The 12,176-nt window shown below is 37.9% G+C and overlaps 1 non-coding gene across 1 annotated transcript; it reads right to left on the bottom strand.

Annotated features, from left to right (window-relative positions):
- Nucleotides 1–8,268: 8,268 nt before the first annotated feature.
- Nucleotides 8,269–8,375, bottom strand: LOC112859125 (U6 spliceosomal RNA). Its single transcript, XR_003223444.1, has one exon. It is a non-coding gene; the product is annotated as a U6 spliceosomal RNA (small nuclear RNA).
- Nucleotides 8,376–12,176: the final 3,801 nt, after the last annotated feature.

Raw genomic sequence — 12,176 nt, forward strand, 5'->3', positions numbered from 1 at the left:
GGACAAATGCATCAAGAAAGATTTTTCTCTTGTCCTAAACTTTAGACATTAGAGACATTGTAGTGAGTTCACAAGCTGCAAAGTTTCTTTGGTTGGGATGGCTTCAGTTTAACAGTGGAGTTTTGAGTGTCCATTCCTTTCTTTTAAAACTGAAAAGTCATAATAATTCTAATGATGAAAATAATAATTATAATTCAGGGTGGGATGCATGCTATAATAAAGAATCCCAGGGTGGCTTAGCAATGTCAACATTCCCAGGGGAGCAGCCCTCCTGGGTGCCTCCAATGAACAGCACAGGGATGCAGGCATCTTGCGGCTTAGAAAGTGCCCCCTACTCATCACTGGGCTTCCAGTGAGGTGGAAGGGAGGAAGTGTGAATGCATGCCATTTATTTTAATTTCTTGGCCTGTAATTGACACATATCACTTCTGCTTTTATTGGCCAAAGTGAGTACCAGGGCCCACGTAGAGTAAATGTAAGGGAGTTGGAAAATATAATCCCTGTCTTAGCAATGACTTCCTGGCAACAACTCTGTACCATAGAAAGGGAACGTGAATCTTTGATGGTCTGCATTAATTGCATATTTTAGGTATGTTCTAAGGTTCATTTCCATAATACCTTTTTACTATAAGTAAAAGTAATTTTACTTTTACTCTAAGTAAAAGTAATTGGTTCTTTATTTCTATTAAATAGTGTTGTAATGTGAATTAAATAGGTTAGTAAATGCAAATACTTAGAATAATCAATGGCATATAGTAAGTATAAGCATTGATATCTATTATTTTTGTTATGTTTTCTGAAAAAAACAGGCTTTTAGCTTTATTTTTTTAATGGTCATTCAGGGACTCCAAAGAAGACATTGTTCTATGTTGGTATTCAGTTCAGACAATTCTGTTCCACAGATACTTATTTAATGCTTACTAAGCCTGAAGAGTTTGTTTCCCAGGAAAGACTGCGGGTGTCTCCGCCTTCTTTAACTTATTACAAAGTCTGCGAGCTATCTGAGGTTCCACTGAATAGAAGAGATGAAGGAATATTCCATTTTATGTTCAGTAATCAACATGTCCAAATTCATAAGACTAATAAATCTTCAGAATAATATGATTTCTGTGATGTGGAGGCTGCTTCTAGCAAAGTTCACCAATTGCTTCCATACCTTTAACTATATTAATCTCCTATGGCTGCCATAGGAAATTACTACAAACTTAATTTGGTGGCTTACACAGCAGAAATTATTGTCTCACAGTTCCAGAGGCTAGAAGTCTAAAGTCAAAGTGTTGGTATGGTCAATTCCTTCTGGAGGCTCTAAGGGAGTTTGCTTCCTGCCTCTCTCCTAGCTTCTGGTGATTGCTCAGTTCCTGGTATTCTTTGGCTTGTAACTGTACCACTCTGATCTCTGTCTTCATCTTTCCACATCATTATTCCTGTGTCTCTGTGTCCAAACTATCCTCTTTGAATTAGGATTGAATTAGGGCTCACTCTGACCCAGTGTGACTTCATCTTAACTTGATTACATCTACAAAGATTGTATTTCTAAATAAGGTCATATTCATGGATGACAGGTATTAGGATATTAAAATACATTTTTGGTAAACACAGTTCAACCCACAAAATTAACTGAATTGATTATACTGAGATGGAGAGGATGATGATGTGATGATGTTGATGATGATGATGATGAAGAAGAAGAAGATGATGATGATGATAAGGCAAACATTTATTATATGCTTGCTATATACCAGGCATTAAATTAGGTATTTTATAAGGATTGTCTTATTTTTTTCTTTTCAGTGTTTTACTTAAGTTCGAATTAGTTAACATATGGTGTAGTATTGGTTTCAGGAGTAGAATTTAGTGCTTCATCACTTTGATAAAATACCCAGTGCTCATGCCAACAAGTGCCCTCCTTAATGCCCATCACCCATTTAGCCTGTCCTCCTACCACCTCCCTCCAGCAACCCTCAGTTTGGTCTCTATAGTTAAGATCCTTTTATGGTTTGCCTACCTCTCTGTATTTATCTTATTTCATTTTTCCTTCCCTTCCCCTATATTCATCTGTTTTTTTTTTTTGTTAAATTCCACATATGGGTGAAATCACATGGTATTTGTCTTTTTCTGACTTATTTCTCTTAGCATAATACTCTAGTTCCATCCACGTTATTGCAGATGGCAAGATTTCATTTTTTTTCATGGCTGAGTAATAGTCTGTTACACACACACACACACACACACACACACACACACACACACACATAAATGAGATCATGACCTGAGCCAAAATAAAGAGTTGGATGCCTAATCGACTGAGCCATCCAGGTGCCTCTCATCATCACACCATTTTTATATGAGTTGACTGAGATTCAGAGAGGTATGGGGTAACTTACCCTAGGTGAAGAAATGAATTAACAGAGCTGGAGCTAGAATAAAGTCAATGTGAGTCCAGAGCCAATGCTCTCATTAAATATCTTGTATAATTAACATCTGTTTGTAACTCAGTAATTGCTCCTGAAACCAGTGGAAATGTAGATCTTTCCTCCAGTTCCAATCCAGCATGTGGGACCCTGCTTTTGCTGCTGTTCTCTTTTTATGTTTTCCATTTGAACCATCCTTTCTATATGTATATGCTTTTCCCATTTTCATCCCAGAGATCTCAGAAGAATGCTGCTCTTCTCCAGCTCAGTTAACCACAGCCAGAGAAGATTAGCTGAACCCTTTCCTGAAGCTATGCTCTTGCTCAAGGCAAAGGTTCAATACCAGCTTCCTTCTTTGGACTCTGGCTGATAGGTAATGCAATTGCATAACAGAAAGTAGCCTTTTTACTACTTTCTGGTGTGAATGTTTGCACAGGGCTTGGCAGAGAACTTGGATTAGTATTCTACCCACCTAGAGAGAAATCAGAAATTACCATTTTGGTGGGAAGAAAACTTTTGTTTTCTTCATTTAAGGTTTTATAAATTATAATTACCTGTTTTAATAAGTAAAAATTAAAGACAAAGGCAAAGATGTATAATGGCCTAACCAATGATCCTCTCCACAGTAATAACTACATTTCCATGTTCCTGAGGCAGCCAGTGTTAATAAGCTCATGTGTATCCTACCATTTTTTCCCACTGTGTTTATATACATATATACAATAAGTCTTTAATTCATCTTATTTTAAGCCAAACAGAATCATACTGTACACATTACTTTGAAACTTGCTCTTTTTTAAAATATATCATATATATATCATGAACATATAACATGTATCATGGATATTTTCATCCTGGGTTTAGTCCCTGGACCTCATTTCCAACCCATTATTCTCTTGGAGATATCATTCAGTACTAAGTCACAGAAAGTCCCTAAGTTTCTGACTCCCGAATTTATACCTACAGACTGAATCTTTGCCTGAATATCAAACTTGCATATTTTAATGTGTAGTAACCATCACTCTTTGCCTGTATCATAAAATTTAGCCTGTCTGACACAGAACTCTTAATGTTCTCCTCCAAACTGACTCTACTTGTGCTCTGCCCCTTCTTAGTTTATGGAAATCCCATCATTCCTTTCACTCAGCTCCTGCAAATCTTGTAGCTGCCTATGTATCCTTTCTTTCTCCCCAAGGAGAAATGCCACACCAAATCCTTCAGCAAATATTTTTGTCTCTCTTTTAGTGTATATTCAGAGTTGATCACTTCCTACTCCTTCATCATCTCCATTCTGGTTTAAACCAGAATCTATGTAATATATAGAGATATATATTTATAAGAAATATTATATTAATTATATATTATATTCCATAATAACATTATATGTATAATACATATAATATGTAATTTCTAAAGTGACATTTTACCCAAGTGGGATTACACTATATATGTTGTTTTACTGTGTCATCTTTTCTCCCATTCTCCTATTTTTATTTTCAATTTCTGCTGCTTTTCTTGCCACACATTTGCCTCATCCACTCTCCCTTAACTCAGGCTAACAAAAATGTATCATTTTATGCATAGTTTCTCTATGTTTCTGTAACCATTTATAAAAATATAGATATTTATTAATTTATAAATATAAAAATCTATAAAGAACTTGTCAAACCCAATACCCAAAAACAAACAACCCAGTTAAGAAGAACCCAGGGAAGAAGACATGAATAGATATTTTTCCCAAGAAGACATCCAGATGTCTAACAGACACATGAAAATATACTCAACATCACTCATCATCAAGGAAATACAAATCAAAACCACAATGAGATACCACCTCACACCTGTCAGAATGGCCAAAATTAACAACTCTGGAAACAACAGGTGTTGGTGAGGATGCAGAGAAAGGGGAGCCTTCTAGCACTGCTGGTGGGAATGCAAACTGGTACAGCCACTCTAGAAGCAGTGTGGAGGTTCTCCAAAAACTAAAAATAGAACTACCCTATGGTCCAGCAATTGCAATTTAGGTATTGACTCAAAAGATTCCAAAATACAGATTCAAAAGGATACCTGCATCCCAATGTTTACAGCAGCATTATTGACAATAGCCAAAATATGGAGAGAGCCCAAATGTCCATAGACTGATGAATGGATAAAGATATAGTATGTGTATGTATAGTATGTGTATATATATATATGTACACACCTACACACATACATACACACAAACAATGGAATATTACTCAGCCATCAAAAGGAATGAAGTCTTACCATTTGCAATGACATGAATGGAGCTAGAATGTATTATGTTAAGCAAAATTAGAGAAAGATAAATATACGATTTCACTCATATGTGCAAGTTAAGAAAAAAAACAAATAAATATGTGGGAAGTGTGGGGGGAAGAGAAGAGAGGAAAACAAACCACAAGAGACTTTTAAACTGAGGATTGATGAAGGGAGGTAGATAGGAGATGGGCTACATGGGTAATGGGTATTAAGGAGGATGCTTGTGATGAGCACTGGGTATGAGTCACTGAATTCTACTCTTGAAACAATATTGCACTGTATGTTAACTAACTAAAACTTAAATAAAAATAATACATACATACATACATACATAGGAATTGGGAGTTCTTTATTTTCTTTAGGAAAAAAATGCATTATGTCTCCCATATAATTTTGTACATCTTATTTTCTTAATTGTCACTAGTTAATAGAAATGCCATCAAGGTAACTGTTATAGCTGAAATTCATTTTAATGACTGCTCTATTTTCCATGAAAAATGTACTAAAATTTAGTTAATCTTATTCTATTGATAGATATGTCTTATTTCTGATTTTTTTGCCCCTGTGAAACAATGCTGCAATAAACACAGTTACATTCAGTTCCTTTTATTTCTATGATATAGGTTCCTGAAAGTGAGATTTCTGGCTTAAAAGAGATTTCTTGGATCAAAGGGGCATTTTTATTTTGAGTAGATGTCTTCAGGTTTCTTTACAAAGTGGTTGTAATAAGTAATATGTCTACAGCGATGTATGTGAGTACATTGCCTCCATCGTTGCCAGCAATCAGTGTTATTGTACTTTTTAAGCCTTGGCAGGAAATGGATATATAAGGTAATACTTCATTGTTCCCTGTCTACCAATGAACATGAGCATCTTCTTCTATGTTTGACGTACATTTGAATTTTCTCTTCTGCAATTTACATATACATAGACTTTACTATTTTATTTTTTGATAAGACACAATAACTTCATATGTTACAGATACTGTAACTGTGTTATTACTCCCCATCTCCCATTTTATTGACTTTATAGTATCTTTGGAATGGATATATATATATATATATATATATATATATATATATATATATATATTTTATGGTCAGTTATGTCCATATTCTTTTGAGTACATCTGGGTTTGTTGTGTATATTGGGGTCTTCCCAACTCCCACGTTGTGTGCATATTTATGGTCCTTTGATTTTCTGTTTTTCACACTTAAATAGTTTATCCATTTACTTTTTTTTTCTTTACTTTTGGCATGAGATAGACATCTAACCTTACTTTTCTTTAGAAAGATAACCAACTGTGTTAGAACTATTAAATAATTTATCATTTTGTTCAGTCTTGAAATACCACCTTTGTTATATATTACATTTTCTATATATAATGAGATTGTTTTCTGGGATATTTTTGTAGTTTCTCTATTTGTCTATTATTGTTCCATACTATATTAGTATGAGTGCAGAAGAGCTGAAATTAAGGTCTCACATTCCATACTAGTTGCTTAGTGGCTTACAGCCATGAACTTTTTAAACAAAATCACTCACCTATTTTGTTAGTTGGATGGGTGTCTTTTCTGGTCTGAGCCACTTCTGATCTCTGTTGGGGTTGCCCATGGACCTGTGGTCAGCTGGTGCATTGGCTGGTGGCTGGATGACCTAGCATGGTCACACTCACATGTCTGACTGTTGTAGGCTATTCACACTGGTGCCTCAGTCTCCTCCACTTGACTCCTCCTACTTCAGCAGACTAGTTCAGGCTCAGGTCCATGGCAGTCTTGGGATTTTGAATATGGTAAGAGAGAGAAAGACCTAATGTGTAATCACTTTCAACTTTTTAAAATATATCATTTTTACTACTGTCTTAGTGGTTAAAGCAAGCAGAAGGCCAAATTCAGATTCAAGGCAGGTAGGAGGGGTGGGGGAAATATACTCTGTCCCTTGATGAAAGAGGTGTGCGTATAGGAACTAGAAGAATTTGTGGCCATTTTCAGAATCTTCCACATTATAAGAATCTGAATCAAATAGGATCCAGCCATTCTCTAGGTTATTAATTTCCCTTGGAATTCTTTTTCTTCAGAATAAACTCCAGAACTATCAGTAAGATATGGTCTAGTCCCTGCCCACATCAGCAGTGCCCATTCACAATACCTTGAACTCCATCATGTAGGACTGTTTTGTCTTCCTGTCTTCTGTACTTTTGCCCAACTTAAGCCAATAGTGAGGGGCTGTTATCTTCCTCTCCCCATTTTTCTGCTTTGACTCATACTGGAACTAAAAATTTCCCTTAATTCAACATGCTCTTGCTTGTTCCTATCCCCCCCAAAAAGAAGGGGCTATTTTTCTTAATACCAGTCTAACAGCCACAGGGCTTTACATTTGTGTGGCGATCCCTAAGTGAAAGGGCACTGTTCTCTTGTGCCTGCAGCACTTGGGAGGGGCAGCCTCTCCCTTTTCACCTCATCTCTTGTGGTCTCTCCACCAGCCTGGTCCTTTCCCTGAGGAGGAAGCCCACCTGTGACTGGTGAGATACGAGGTAAAAAGACCGTTACATCTTCCAATAAGCAGCTTCACCTATGTAAAGGTTTAGGCCCATGCTTGCTATACAATAGCAGATAATCCCACTTTCTCTTAGGTGATTGATTCTTGTCTCTATTAAGTAGACTCTGAAATGGAGGAGGTGATGTCCGACATCCTGTGTGCCTGTGTCTGGAATGTCTTCTTCTCCTTTTCATTAATTTGTGCTTTCACTTGATACTCACCGACTACCTGCTGCATGCCATTGTGCTAGATGCTGAAGTCAACCCAGTTCCTGTTCTGATGATGTTTATAAATCAAAGTGGTTCTCTTGTAAAGTCTTTCCTCACTTCACTCCCATCCCATCCCTACTTCCTATAGCCAAGTACATCTTTTAATCTTTGGTGTTCCTACAACTTTAGCCCATTTGTCATTTCCCAGGGAAAGTACACACACACACACACACACACACACACACACACACACACAAGCTTGCTTCCCTAAGCCATACCTTCCAGGAAAAGGATGATAATACAACATAAGGAAGTGGCACTTTTGAACCAGAGCTCACACACACGAGAATTACTATAATTCCAATCCCTTTAACTTTCCTTCTTTCCCCTTCAAGATCCCTGAAAATCCACATATTCTTTTGGGCAATTAGTATAGTGCTTTTCTGGCAGTGCTGGGACTGATTTCTATTTTCTTCCCTGTGGCTGTAGCCAGAGCTGCTGATTCTGTCTTGGATTCAGCTCTCTGAGACCACAGCCTCTGGACCCTGGCACCCACTGCAGCACTGTAGCTCTGGTTGGGGTGGGAAGCAGACATTTCTCTGAGGTTAAAGCTGTCTATTTAGCTCCTCAATGTAGCAATGCTTTAGTTTCAGTTTTCTCATGGGATTTTTTTTTTTTTAGAGTTTTGGAGTGAGTTAATTAAGATCCAATTCAGAGAACACTAATGGATCCATCCTTTTTTGCACTTTAAAGATTATTATTATTATTATTATTATTATGTGCCAAATGTATTTCTTTTTTTCTGTATGAATTTTATTTTTCAATTAAAAACAATGGAATGCTTCACAAACTGGTGTGTCATCCTTGCATAGGGGCCATGCTAATCTTCTCTGTCTTGTTCTAATTTTGATACATGTGCTGCTAAAGTGAGCATTAGAGATAGTTCCTCTTTAATGCTTAGTGACACTAACAAATGTACCCATTTTATGGATGAGAGATTAAAAGCCTAGAGAAGAGCCTTGCTCAGAGACGAGTAATCCTCTCCCTGTCCTTCATTCTTATACCCTGGTGTCCCAGGCTGGATTTTCAACCTGAGTATTCAACAGATGCTAAAGCAAAGAGGCTTGCTGTGGCCTTTGGGGCTGTCTAAAAGAGCTTAGGTCACCAAACAGATTAGGTCTCATGTTTTCCTCAAGAGAGTATGATATTCCACTGTCAGTGGAATTATTATAAATTATTATAAATGATTCCACATTTGTGGAGAGGACTTTGTCTGGCTGATGTGTGAGGGAGCACTCTGCCACCTTCATCTCTGGAGTCTTGGAGCCCAGCTCAGTCTGGCAGATTGTAATGAACTAACCTGTTGGAAAAGTGTGAGCCTGAGACGTACTTTGGCTCTTTGCTCTAGTGTAAAACAGTGATTTGATCCAAGCCCCTAAAGAAGTGTACCCACGTAATCCTGTGAGTATCGTGGGACACACAGTCACCCTCCTGGTTCCCAAGCCTCTGATGCTTCAGTGGAACCACCTTGCCTACTGATGCATCAGAAATGAAAGACCAATAATGATAGCCATTATTTATGATATGGTGATTGTATGCTCAACCCAATGGTAAGCTAATTACACATATTGTCTCATTTAGTCTTAACACATCTTTTTTTAAGCTTATTTATTTATTTTGAGATAGAGAGAGAGAGTAGGGGGAGGGGCAGAGAGAAGGACAGAGAGAATCCCAAGCAGGCTCTGTGCTGACAGCGCAGAGCCCAACATGGAGCTCGAACCCATGAACCATGAGATCATGACCTGAGCTGAAGTGAAGATTCAGATTCTTCACCAACTGAGCCACCCAGACACCCCTAGTCTTAACATCTCTTAGGAAAACACTGCATTTTTCCCATTTTATAAATGAGGACACTAAAGTGCAGAAAAACTAAGTAACCTGCTAATGTCAAACTTCAAATGACAGAGTGAGGCTTCAAATCAAGACAATATGACTCCAGTACCCAAGTCTTTAAAAGAGAGATGACAAAACAATCACTTCATGACATTTCAGAAAATGTCTTGAAAACCTCATGGGGCTTTCCTTGTTTTGGCATTAACAAGGCAAGGCAGGAGGACTGGAGTTGACCCAATAGTGAGTCAGGAGTCCCAGATTCTCATCCTGACTCTGACAACTTGCATAAGCTTCTTGGACTGCGATGTCTTTATTTGTAGAATGATAGACGGAACTAGTTGCTCATGACAAAAATGTCATGGGCTTTGAAGTCAGACAAAGTCGAAAGTTGATTTTACCACATACTAACTGTGCATGCTAGGGCAGGCGGCTTAATCATTCTAAATGTCTTTTTTTTTTTTCACACGTGGAGTGGGCATGTAAAACCTTATAATAAAAGTGGTTGTGGTAGATAAATGTGTTATATAAAGAGAGAAGCTCACATGGGGCTTGTGGCGGTTGCCCAGATCAGTGCTCCATGACATGGTCAGGCCCTTCAGCAGGTGGGTCTGGAAATAAGATGTGGTTCCCAGAGCTCCTGTTTATTTATTTACTTCCACCTTCATTTCCATTGGCCTCCCAGGCCAAGAAACCCTTCTGATCTGTGACTATGGGGTTTGTGGTTTGAATGTTTATGAAATGTGTCTCCCTGGCAGCCACAATCAGGGCCAGGGTTCTCCCCATGGCTCCTTGTTTTAACAACTCATTTTTCTTGGCACAACCTTTGACTGCTGTGGGTATACGATTTCTGTGATCTCTCAGTATCCTCTGTCTGAAAGCGTTGAGGGAGTCTGAACTAACCACCTTTCATCCTTTTGCCTTCTTGGGTTCTTTACTAAGAGAATACTGCACAAAAGGAAAAAAAAAGGAAGAAAAATACTTTGTTAATAGCCAAGAATTTAGCACCCACTAATATATAGATATCTGATAATTTTGAGTTAGAGTTGATAAATAAAAGAGGAAGTGAGGTGTCTTATCTCCCCCAAATTTACATGTTGGAACTCGTGGATTAAAGCATGCCTGCAGGGGAAAGAACATGTAAATGGACACCAAGCTGAATATATTCACTCAGCCAAGGACATGGGGTGGGAAGAAAGAGGCTTACAAGGGGAAGTCTGCCCTAGAACTGAGGCTCTGCCCAAGGGATATTTTTTCAGAAGACAAGATGAGAAAGAGATGGGGCAATGTGGGTTCCTGCCTTATAAGGGTATAGTGGCCTCATCCTCCAGTAAGTGTGGCTCAATGAATATATAATCTCTGATCAGTCAGGTCAACAATGTTTCATTCAGAGAGGGATTCAAGATGGAGTAGAAACATGAAATAAGCCTGCCATGAAAAACAATTCCAACATTTAAAGGAAAAGTTCTAGAAGTCTTCTCTCTCACAAGTTATTAATCAGAAAGGACTCACACACACACACACACACACACACATATATATATATATATATATATATATATATATATATATATATATATATATATATATTTCAAATTGCCAGATGATTCACTTAGAAAATTCTTGTTAAATTCCCAGATTATCAAGGTGGAAAGAATTATTGAGGGCATCTAGTCAATCAACCAATCTATTGAATGGATAAATAAACAGGTCTCCAGAAAGAAGTGACTTGTCTAAAGTAGAAGAATTCCAGGGTCTTATATTCCTTAACCCATATTCTTCCCCTATACTAAAGCATCTATTTAATTTTGAAATGCTATTATATTGTTTTCTTTATTCTCTTGTCCTTTTATGCTTATTCCTTCTTGTCTTTTTATTTTTTATTTTTTTAATTTTTTTATTTTATTTATTTTTTTAATTTATATATGAAATTTATTGTCAAATTGGTTTCCATACAACACCCAGTGCTCATCCCAAAAGGTGCCCTCCTCAATACCCATCACCCACCCTCTCCTCCCTCCCACCCCCCATCAACCCTCAGTTTGCTCTCAGTTCTCAACAGTCTCTTATGCTTTGGCTCTCTCCCACTCTAACCTCTTTTTTTTTTTTTTCCTTCCCCTCCCCCATGGGTTCCTGTTAAGTTTCTCAGGATCCACATAAGAGTGAAACCATATGGTGTCTGTCTTTCTCTGTATGGCTTATTTCACTTAGCATCACACTCTCCAGTTCCATCCACGTTGCTACAAAAGGCCATATTTCATTTTTTCTCATTGCCACGTAGTATTCCATTGTGTATATAAACCACAATTTCTTTATCCATTCATCAGTTGATGGACATTTAGGCTCTTTCCATAATTTGGCTATTCTTGAGAGTGCTGCTATGAACATTGGGGTACAAGTGCCCCTATGCATCAGTACTCCTGTGTCCCTTGGATAAATTCCTAGCAGTGCTATTGCTGGGTCATAGGGTAGGTCTATTTTTAATTTTCTGAGGAACCTCCACACTGCTTTCCAGAGCAGCTGCACCAATTTGCATTCCCACCAACAGTGCAAGAGGGTTCCCGTTTCTCCACATCCTCTCCAGCATCTATAGTCTCCTGATTTGTTCATTTTGGCCACTCTGACTGGCGTGAGGTGATACCTGAGTGTGGTTTTGATTTGTATTTCCCTGATAAGGAGCGACGCTGAACATCTTTTCATGTGCCTGTTGGCCATCCGGATGTCTTCTTTAGAGAAGTGTCTATTCATGTTTTCTGCCCATTTCTTCACTGGGTTATTTGCTTTTCGGGTGTGGAGTTTGGTGAGCTCTTTATAGATTTTGGATACTAGCCCTTTGTCCGATATG

The sequence above is a fragment of the Puma concolor genome, chromosome B1, assembly GCF_028749965.1.
Source record: "Puma concolor isolate L17-30 chromosome B1, mPumCon1.1.hap2, whole genome shotgun sequence".
NCBI lineage: Eukaryota > Metazoa > Chordata > Mammalia > Carnivora > Felidae > Puma > Puma concolor.